At 34.8% G+C, this 11,768-nt stretch overlaps 1 protein-coding gene across 12 annotated transcripts in view; it reads left to right on the forward strand.

Annotated features, from left to right (window-relative positions):
• The window catches only part of MEIS2 (Meis homeobox 2), a 215,560-nt gene that overhangs the window by 141,615 nt on the left and 62,177 nt on the right, over nucleotides 1–11,768 (forward strand). The window lies entirely within an intron of this gene.

Genomic DNA, 11,768 nt, shown 5'->3' on the forward strand with positions numbered 1-11,768 from the left:
TACATACAAATAGTATCTTAGATTTGCTTTATGATTTTCTGCTTAGAGTCTAAAGGCCATTTCTGGCTTATTTCTTGCCATGTGGCAATCCTCAAGTGTTTTGCTAACTTAGAGAATGAAACCCACTCAGCTTCTGTTGCATGAGGTTGTATTTCCAATTACTCAAATAAAGGTATTTAAATTAAATATTTTAATGATGTATATGATTCAGTCAGTAACACATGAGTAGCCAAGATACCTTCAAACTGTTCTTCAGGCCACAGTCGGACTTTTACATCTGCGGGTTCCACATCTAGGGACTCAACCAACTGCATATTGAAAATACTCATGAAAAAAAAAAATAACACTACAACAGTAAAAAATAATGCAAATAAAAAATGTAGTATAACTATTTACATAGCATTTACATTCTATTAGGAATTCTGAGTAATCTAGAGATCATTTAAAGTGTACAGGAGGATGTGCATAGGTTATATGCAAATACTACACCATTTTATATTAGGGACTTGAACATCCTCAGATTTTGGTGTCTGAGGGAGTCCTGGAAGCCATCCCCCAAAGACACCTTATTTCAGATGAAAAAGCATCATACTCTATGGTTAACTGGTTAACTCACCATATTCTGATATATGAACGCCCTTCACATTATGCTGGATATGGGTCAAACTTAAGTTCTTCTGCCAAAGCCACAACATACCAGGTATCAGAAATGCTAGAGGGTTTTGATCGTCATGCAGAAAAACATAATTGTTTAACAGCAACCAACAATTCAATCTATTTAACAGGCACCAACTGTCAGAATGAATGCTAATCAAAGCAGTTGCTGGCCATAGTGGTTCATAGTAGTTGAATTTAGCTACATTAAAAATTTGTCCTTTTAAGGTTCTATTTTTGTGGAGACAACCATTTTCAGGGCTTCCAAAATCCTTATAAGAAATATTTTTATGCAAATACAGAATTATTTATTTCTAAGAATATAAAGATACACTACTAATTTCTAATATACAAATCAGGAGGAATAAGAAATAACTATTGCTTTCTAGCAAATCTTACTGCTTAAATTGATTTAAAAAATGGCTAGAGTATACCTTCACATATTTATATTTTAAATATGTCTATCATTATTTCTCTTTCTTTTGTCCAGTTTATGAGTAGAAGCAAATATAGTAGAGAGATAATTAGACTATTTTCTGCTGAGGTCAACTTGTCTACCCAAGCTAAGAAAAGCCTTTTCTGAATATTTTCTGATTTTTTATTCAAATTAGGTAAAAAAAATAGCCACATATTAATATTTAAGTAAACTATAAACATATATCAGCATGTAGCCTTATTTTTTGCCAAGAATACTTTTAACTTTATGTCTGTACTTTCTTTTAGTCCATAAATTTCCAATTTATTTGGATTTACTCAGCATTGCATTCCATTATGGTGGCAAAAGATTAAATACTATCAAATGGTTTGATATTTTAGTATTTAATCACTTTTGTCTTGAACAAGTGAATGTTTAGTCAGTAGATAGCCAGATCATGAAGATATGCATATTTATTTTTGGGGGGTTTTGGTTATGGTGTAGATTAGATCATTTATGATCTTATATTTTAATTACCAGAAAAATATATATTTATAGGTTTGATGAAAAGACATTTTGAAGGTGCTCTATTTACTAATCAGTTGATTTTGTCTATATACAAATTAGAAACTCACACAGTGATTTTCTTTTATATGCTCAGAAATACTTTATATTTAATGTATTTATGCATTCTAGAGTTTAGGTAAAATAGTAATAGGGCACAAAGATAATGTTGTGGCAGTACCTTGCTCTGTCTCCATCTTGATTTAGTTTAACTTTCACTGCAGAGGCTGCTCTTAAAAAAGGGAAGGAAAAACAAATTGATAAGATAAAACTGGGGAGTTCCAAAACAAATACTGCTAACTGACCTTTTTTGATGGCCTGGGTAAGAGCTTTCTTATTGTGGTTGGTTATTATAGTTGATTGCTTCATTTACTAGTACAATGTAGAACTAAACTAAGGTAAACACTTGGGTAATACCTTGTTTTATTTTGTCATATTTTGTGGCAGACTGGTAATGATGCTTCTCATGTATTTTTAAAAGTCAGATAAATTCCGAAACATTTTAAGAATATGAGACTATAATTAAACAGAAAAAATGTCAGATGTTTTGAGCCTGCCTTTTTTAGGGTGTTCATCTAAGTTTCTAGTTGTATGAAACCCTCATTTATATGCAGAAAGAAGCTCTCTGTATATGTTAGAAAAAGAAAGTAGTTCTGAACCTTTCAGCCAAGTTCCTAATGCTGATGTTTTATACCTTAAGAGTTACTGTCTTGGTGAACCTCAAAAATGAAAGAACTAAGTCTTATTAAGGGGTTGCGTTTCATAGCCCTCCTGATTAAGACTTTCTTCATAATATGGTGCAAGAAATGGTCAGTTACTATGAAGGTTCTCCCTTTAACCACTCCTGTCTATCACAAGAAGTCACTAGTTTATAGCTACTTCCTTCTTGTTTTTATAACTTTTTAAGCTTATCATTAACCCCATTCTGTTATCCCATACTCTGAGATGAGCAAAGAAGATACTATCCACAACATTTCCTTTGCTTACTCTAGAGATAATAACCTTTTTGAAAAAAAAGATAACCCTCAGCTTCTTTAAACAACCTCTTCCTCTTTAAATCTATGTTAGCTATCTCTTGTCCAACTAGACCTTCAGTGCATTCTTCTGGTAAATCAGACAAAATTATTCATAGCATAATCTGTGCAAGTAAAATTGAATGGGACATACTGAAATTATTTATTATAGCTTTTAATGTTACTTAATAATTCCTTAATATTTGCCCCAGATTTTTCTCACCTAGACTTTTTTTTCATGTTATTAAAGAAATGTTGTAATGGACTAATCGCTAATCCTCATTTCCTTCTAACTCAGTCTCATAAGGCACTGTGTCTGGACCTGTTAAGTAGGATTGTTGTCATAAGATTAGATACAAGTATCTCAGTTGTCTAGACATTATATAACTCTTTGCTACATACTTCAGACCCTTGTTTTAAAGCAATCCCTTAGCCTATTTAAAATGAATAAATTAAATGTTAATGAAAACTCCAATGCATTTATTTCTTTTCCATAGTGTCTCATTGTCACCATCTGGATTTGCAATTTCTTCCCAGTTCTCTACATGTATCAAGTTTTACTCTTGTTTTAAGTAAGGGCTGATTTTCACCATTTCAAGTTTGATGTGGATAAAAAGTTGGTATTTTCTGCCTCTTTGTGTTCCTAAATCTCCCTTCTTGTTTGCTGTCTGGCTTTTACCTCCACTAACTTCCCTTTCTGTAATTTTAAAATAGTATTTTGGGGTTGCAAAGAATTCACTTGTCACCTTTTCAAACTTGGTTAGTTCAACGTGTATTTTTTGGGTACCTCTTAAATGCCAGGCAGTGAACTAGCTTCTGCAAGTGAAATATGGATAGCCAGTCTCTACTCTGAAGGCACATATGGTCTAATAGGGAAGCTAGACAAACAGGCAAGCATTTGTAACGCAGTGTGGCAAATGGGGAAAGATACAGTGGCACAGAAAGACATAGGATATGGGTGTTATTAAGTAACTTGCAGGAAAAAAATCTGGATATTGGCATCTGTAATTCCTAGGTAGAAATAAGATGTTCCGTAAGAGTGTTCTCTGAGATCATGTGTGTGAAATTTCTTTTCACTGGAGAAATCACGGACATCTTAAAAGAGAGGAAAGCTAGTGAGGCTTGGCCAAGCCATTTTGCCTCCGTCAACCTCAGTTTTGTTAGGCATAAAATGAGAAGTTTGAGTTAGATGACCTCTAATATCCTCTCTAGGTCTAAAACTCTGAATCTGAGCTTTTCTTTTGCAGTTCATTGAAAAATCTAAATAGCCTAAACCTGTTTTGAAATCTATTTCAACAAATGATCCATAAAATAAATAAGTACAAAATTCAATTTTTTGGAAAAGTGGTCTGACTGTAGAATTGAGTGGCCCCATAAAATATTAATTTGGTCATAGTGTGGAAATGTGAAATGATTGTTAAATGAGTCAAGACCTTATTTGTGGCTTTTGGCTCATTTAGTAAGATTACCCATTAGCCATGTAGGCAGCATAACATGCATGGCCAAGCAGCTCATGGGAGCATCCTAACAAATGTTAAATAAAAGTTATCTTTCTCTAGCCTTAGGAATATATTTCTGTTATATTCGAAATAAGATTGTGCTCAGCTTTAAAGTCTCAGTCGATAGGAAAATAATTATATTTGTTATGCTTGAAATTCTGAATCTTATCTGCAATATTTTTGTTGCCTTTTTGGAAGTTTAGAGGTAAAATGAGTTTTGGTGGTATTGGACCATCACTTAATTCCATCACTCCCATCCATATAAACTCCCTTGATACTGTTAGAATATGTATATGTAACATTTCTCCTTGCAAATGTTTTTGTTTCTCCTTATCCTAAGATACTCACCTTTTTTTCCTTTTAGTCATTAACTTTGGTATCTTAAAACATTCCTTCTCCACTTTTCTATTTTATCTACATCTTAATAATAAATTTAATAATTGTTCTTAAAATCTTTGGATAATAATCCAAAGATTATTCAGTATTCCTTTAGCTTATCTACAGAAGACAGTATGCTTTTCTCTTTGCTCTTTTTAATAAGGCCTTCCCACTCTGGCTCTCAGTATTCACCAAACATTTTAATTTCTTAGGATCTGGTAATTATTAACATCTCTCAAACCTTTTCTGAATTTTATAGGATGCTATTATTATAATTCAATCTATTTACTTCCATGTAAACTCAAATGGAAGTGAATCTTCCTGAAATGGTCACTTTCCCCTCCTCCCAAATATACCTCTGGCATTAAATTTTTAAAAATTACTATTTTGAAGGTGAAGCCTGTGTTTCCGTAACATCAAACATCTGGATGAAAAGTAAAAACTTCAGAGATGTCTTCAAATATCCAAATATTGTGTTCGTAAAACAGTTAAATGATTGTCTCAATCTCTCCATATGTATCTGAGTACTTATGTATCTTATCTGTGGCACAGTCAGTCCTTTCTGTCAGGAAACACTACCAATTTCAGAACCAATGCATTCAGTAACAAGTATGTATTGAACACCTGTTCTGTAGGAAACACCGAGCTAAGTGCTGTAGAAAATTCGAGGTTAAATAATTCTTGAACTCTGCCCTCAAATGATTTGCAGTCCAGTGAGGGATGTAACACAGATGCACATGTGTACATAAAAGACAATATGAAGTGATTAAAAACACAAGAGAGGAGGAAAGAACGCACTGTGGAAGTTTGGGGGAGCGACTACTTCTGGCTTGGGAGGGTTTTCCACTGTTTGAATGAACTATGGTGGATAGCAGGGCTTGGACATGCCAGAATCGTGGAAATGGAGGGGAATGTTTTGATCCCACACCATTTGGAATACACTCTCCTTCAGCAGCCGGGTAGGGGAATTTTACTGAAATCAAATAACCCTAAATTAGCCAGATGATTGCAATAGTTTTTGTATCATTTTGCATTATTACAGCCTTTGGTTGCTGTAAGGTTATTGAGTCTAAATGTGTTTTTCAGGTATTTTCAATTTATATCAGCAAATTTATATTCATCTCACTTTAGAGTTTCAACTTTACGTGAAAAACATGCTAAAATTTACTCTCTGTGGTCATTTTAAGAAACATCGTTAAAATTCCACCTTATCCTTTGGTTTTCGAATTTAGATACAAAATTTTCACACTTCCATATACATTGCATGCTTAAGCCTCTATCTTTCAAACTATATGATTTTTAAAATCTATTGGGATCACTACTCTGATAAACTTTTTAAAAAACTTCAATTCTAAAGTTTTTGCTGTTTGACCAGAGTCTGCTTTTCCATAGAAATTAAAGCAAAATGATTCATTTCCTTTTTATTCTTTTCCTTTTTCTTCTTCCTCCTCCTTTTCCTCCTCATGCTTCTCTCTCTCTCTCTCTCTTTTCTTTTCTTTTTTTTTTTTTTTTTTAACAATCATTTCTAGCGGGAGGGGGAAAGGGAATAAACTGAAAAAGGTCCACATAAAATCACACTATGTTTGTTATTCAGGACTAATTTATTGGCTGAAGTGACTGAAAGGTAAAAGGTGGTAACTTTTAGGTAAAGCTTAATTTAGGTGTAGAAATGATGTTAGGAATATATTTTCTGCCGGGCGCGGTGGCTCATGCCTGTAATCCCAGCACTTTGGAAGGCTGAGGCGGGCAGATCACGAGGTCAGGAAATCAAGACCATCCTGGCTAACACAGTGAAATTCCGTCTCTAGTAAATACACACACACACCACACACACACACACACACACATACACACACACACACACACACATATTAGCCGGGCGTGGTGGTGGGGGCCTGGTTTCCCAGCTACTCGGGAGGCTGAGGCAGGAGAATGGCCTGAACCCGGGAGGCGGAGCTTGCAGTGAGCTGAGATCGCGCCACTGCACTCCAGCCTGGGCGACAGAGCGAGACTCCGTCTCAGAAAAAAAAAAAAAAAAAAAAAAAAAGGAATGTATTTTCTGCATCTGTTGGCTCTCCTTTTGTCTGCATGAGCTTCATTCTCAATCAAGTTCTCTTCATTCAGTGACAATAATAGCCATTAGTAACTCCAGGCACACATTTTACTGACTTGGTAACCGCAGTGAAAAAAACAACACTTTTAACAGTTTCATGACTGACTCCCATTAACCTAACTTGGGTTCCATCTTTAATGCAAACAGCATCATTATCTGTGTTGACTGGCTAAATGTGAGTCACTTAGCCACCACTGACTACATCCCTAAAGTAAAATCAGGGCACTCTTATCAAAAAGAAAGGGGAAGTGGTATTTCAATATAAAACCATTAATGTTAGAGTGGAAAAGTCCTCCACTAAATGTTAGGAGAGCAGGTGGTTATCCCAACTCTTGCCAAAGCCAATTTATATGACCTGATGTAGATTATTTAAGCCTTGTGAGCCTCGGTTTCCTTATTTACATAAATTAGGTCTCAGATCAAGTTCTGTCCAAAAATCTTTTGACTCTTAATGTTTTGTGATTCTGATTTCAAGAGCTAGAGACAAGGATGAGACATCCAGAAAATATAGAAATTTGAATATAGAAACACAAATCAAGAGATACATACTGTTTCATGCAGAAGTGCTTCAGGTGGAAACGGAGTTAGCTTGGCAGTAGGATAGCAAAGGATTTTTACTGCATACTGATGTAGTGGCTAGAAGCTCAGACAACTTGAGAAGGGTGTGTATGTGTTTGTCAGGGAAAGAGAGTCAGAGCGATTCAAAATTAAGCATCACAAACCTTGTTATTACAACCTCTATAGGTGTTTTATATCCCATGTATGCTTTTGTTAACCTTCTCTCATTTTACCATAACAGAGACTGCATCCCAAGCACAGTCTTGTTTAAAGTAACAAAGCTTGAATGAGAACTATGTCTAATTTTTTTCATTTTTTCTACAAATATTTAGAGATATTGAGAAAGAATGGGGGAGAAATACGAATGTTAAAAATCCCAAGGCTTTACCTTCAGGAAGTTATACTTCACAGAGATGTAAATCAAGTACGGCAATGAAAAGCTGAAAATTATGAATACCAAGTAAATTGCTATGGGAATTTAGTGGAAAGGTGATTTTCTTCCACTACAAGGATGGGATTGGTTTAAAATATCTTATTGTTTCTTGTTTTACCTTCAAAATTCATGAGAATATACATTCTATTCATAGCATAGGAATTCTTGTTTACATAATAAAAAAGATATTTAAAAAGGAAAAGGCATTAAATTAAGGGCAATCGAATAAATTTGGCATTCCAGGAAGATGCATTTATTTATTGAGGGGTTGGGTCCTTAGCATGTCTGCCGGTACCCTGTTTCAGTAAGCATAGTCCTAGATCAATGATATCTGCCCAATGCGTTTTTATTGTCCACATTAGGGAAATTACTTAGAGGGTTTCACGAATGAGTGGATCATCAAAGTGAAGGTCACCTGTATTAACTCTATAAAATGTATGTCTTGGAGGGGAGCAAAGAAAAGGAAGTGATCATCGTAATGATCAGTTTCCACACATTTACTCAAACTAAGATTCTACTCAACAAGTTACTTGACCATTATCTAAATGACTGTATTACGTTATCACAGAAGTAATGTGACAAATTGTGCATTGTTCAGTCAGCGCTCATCTGGTCAGCTTTGTAGACCAGCAAGTGAGTCAGACTTACAGGATAGGAAGGTAACCTAAGAGGCAGAACTGATCTTGGAGATGTCTTGCTTTAAAAAAAGTCCATGAAAGAGTTACTACAATGCGAGAGAATATCACGTTGTATTAAAAAGTTAAGAGGCTATAGTTTTTTAAAAATATGAAGTATATAAATTAGTTATAATTATAATTAATTATAATTTTAAAATTGATATTATATTTTTAAAATTATTTAAAGCAGTACACACATAGATAATATAGGAGTATATAAACAAAAAATTTCTACTCAATGCCCTACACAACATGAATTATTCAGTGTATATTTTTCCAGATTTTTCTGCACTACAAGCATAGATATGTGTATATTTTATTTGTTTATTCATCAGAAATAGATGATACATATTGTTCTACAGCTTGCTTTTTTAACACATATTGTTCTACAGCTTGCTTTTTTAACTCAATAATATATGGGGACAACCTTTTCATGAGAACCTCACATTTTATTTAACTGTCATCCAGTTGATAGACATTTAGGTTAATTCCAAACTTTTAGCCTTCCAGATACTACCTTTTTCATTCATTGTACATATCTAATTTATGAGGTGATTCAAGGTATCACTTAAAATTTCAAAACATCAATATAAATTCTTTCAACATAGAATAAAGTTGATGATATATCAGTTTCAGTTTGGATATCATCACAGAGGAGTTAATCACAAAAGAAGTTGACTATTAGGTGGTTTGCCCATAAAAAGTCCCACTGATGTATTCCAAGGATGTTGTAGATCTATTTCCATGTTCTTGACAAACCTAGTTAACCCCAAAAGGAAAATAAAAAAAGAAGAAGGCCTAAGGTCATTATCTTGAATAAAGATAGCTTACTTTCAAATGAAAGTAAGCTATCTTAGAAGAAAGGTAATTAAAATACATTTTCTGTCTACATGAAGTCATAAGCCATACATGTCTTCTTAGCTTTTTGAACAGCTGTCAGTTGATATTCAAAGTTAAAGGATCGTTGTGACTGACTTCTATTCAACAGTGGCTTTAGAATTCTTTCGAGATGTGAAAAAGTTTAACCTGTGCTGGCTCTTTCTTGATGAGGGGAATCCTAATCATTGCTATCAGGTTACGATGATGTGTGTGCTCTTATGAGTAAGCTGAGCCACCTCTGGGCCACTGGACTAGAGTGGGTTGACCCCCAACAGTGAACAGACCAAACTATAGCTTTAGTCCAAGAATGTGGAAACTGACAACAAATTATTGCTTGTGGTCTACTTCCAGTTTTCAAGTGCAAGCATACCAAAGTTTATTTTAAATTTGAGCCAGTCAGACATTTAGTAATACACATCAAAGAAGAAGTGAAAGGCTTCCCATGTTTATTATTTCAATATGATGTCTGTTCTAATAAAGCAGAAGAATGCATATGATAGACCATGTAGTAGAAATTCTCTAGTTCCACAGTTTGGCCTTAAATGTATACATATATTTGTAAATTAATCCAAAACACATTGTCATGGTTCCAATTCCTCTGAAAGCTGATTGTTTTCAATCCCCTTTTTAATTTTAGAAATATAGTGGCTGATTGCCAGAGCACTTGGAGATAAACAGTCCACCCCATGTATAAAAGGGGCATGGAATCATGAATGTTCAGAAACCACAGACCGTTATTTAAATAAGTTAAAGTTATTATGGTCTTCCCTATTAATTAAAAAAAAGCCATCTGTGCAAGGTGAATTTTGGTAAGGTACCAATTTTTTTAATGATTGTGGATGGAATTTGCAACTGCTTTCATAGTGATTCCGTACAGCTCAGGGATTCCCAAGATAAAATGCACCATTTATGTAATTCTGTGGTCATTTGACTGAATTTCTAACAAAACACTGGAAAGAATTATTGTTATTCAATCAGAATTTACAAAATTTACAATCAAACTTGAAGGAATTGACTCTCCAGTAATCTCCCATTTCAGCTCTTCTGCTTACATCCTAAACCTTTATTTCATCTAAACCTTCTCTCTCTCTTGCTTAAACACACACACGCACAGACAGACACCGAAAGAGAGAGAAAGAGAGAGAGACTCTACCACCCACATTTTGTCAGAACTGCCTTGGACAAATGCATCACAACAGTGAACAGTGAGCAAGACTAAACACACAAGAAAGATAAAAAACACTGCATAAAGAAACAGCACACTGGAAGACATTACCAACGCAGGTCTAGATACTCTCATGATGCATCCTTATTTTCATTTTAATTTGTGCTATTTGCAAAATCTATTTCTGTTGGGCAAATAACCTATGAACCTAGGCTCTAAAAATCTTGGAGGGGCAAAAAGTCAAAGGGTGCAACTCCCGTGAATTTGGCAGGAAAATACCATAATAGAAAGGATTTTTACATTTCTTTTCCCACCGCCCCTCCCACCCCAACCAGTGTTTTCAGTCCATTAAAATTTGTACTCCAGACCTTTTCCAGTTTGAAGCCACACTGGCGTCAGTGATGAGCAATCCTTCTTGTTTGTGCAGTCATTCATTATCTCCATTACCAAAAGGAGAATGGAGGACAATTACATTGTTTGGACGAATCAGAGTGTTAGGAGGAGTATTTGTCATGGTGGCAGAGTGCAGCACCTGACAGGCAACGATTGATGGCCAGGAATGAGTGTGAGTGGCCAAAGCAGCCTCATAGGATGCAAATTACTAACTGTGGATTCCAATTTATCCTGTTCATTTTTCTTGCCCGTGCTGAAGACCATTAGTGGTTTTTGAAGCAGTGAAGGGGTCATTACTAATGTGGGTAGGCTCGAAGCAGGAGGGGGAAAGGAGGGGAAAAGCCTTCTGTAATTACACAGCTTTCAGGAACAGGCTGGAGGCCCTAGCCAAAAAAGTGTCAACACCTCGCAATCAGAAAAATTTATTTTCATTTTATGCTTAACCCATATTAACTCAATATTATCATCTTTCTTTGTTAACATTTGCAGAATATTAAAAGCCTGGCTTCTATATTAATACAAATCTAGTTAACCCCTTTTGCTATACAGGGGATTTTGTTTAACCTCATGGCATTTGGGTTTGCTAATAAGTAATTGTGCACATTTTGGATAATGTACGCTATTATAGAAGATGAAATACCTGAAGAATAAAATCTTAGATGATTGAAAAACATTCACTCTCTCAAATACTGGAATGATTAGAATACTCTGAATGGAATACTTTGTTGTTCCTAATGTCACCCTCTAATAATGTTGATGGGAAGTGTTTGTTACAAAAGGCTTTCTACTTTATGAATGACTTTGACATGCTAGATAAAAGTTTACTTTTTTGTTTAAGAAAATCAGTGAATTTAGAGCAGGGACCTATTTAATATACATATTTCATAATTATGTATACCCAGTACAGTGTCTTTTAAAGTAAGGTATGGGTCTAAAATAACAATCCTTGATTTTAGAATGAGAGAGGAAAGTGGCTTGGTAATGGGAGAATTGTCCATGAGAAATGTTGGTGAATTTCGATGGGAAG

The sequence above is a fragment of the Rhinopithecus roxellana genome, chromosome 5, assembly GCF_007565055.1.
Source record: "Rhinopithecus roxellana isolate Shanxi Qingling chromosome 5, ASM756505v1, whole genome shotgun sequence".
Taxonomy (NCBI): Eukaryota; Metazoa; Chordata; class Mammalia; order Primates; family Cercopithecidae; genus Rhinopithecus; species Rhinopithecus roxellana.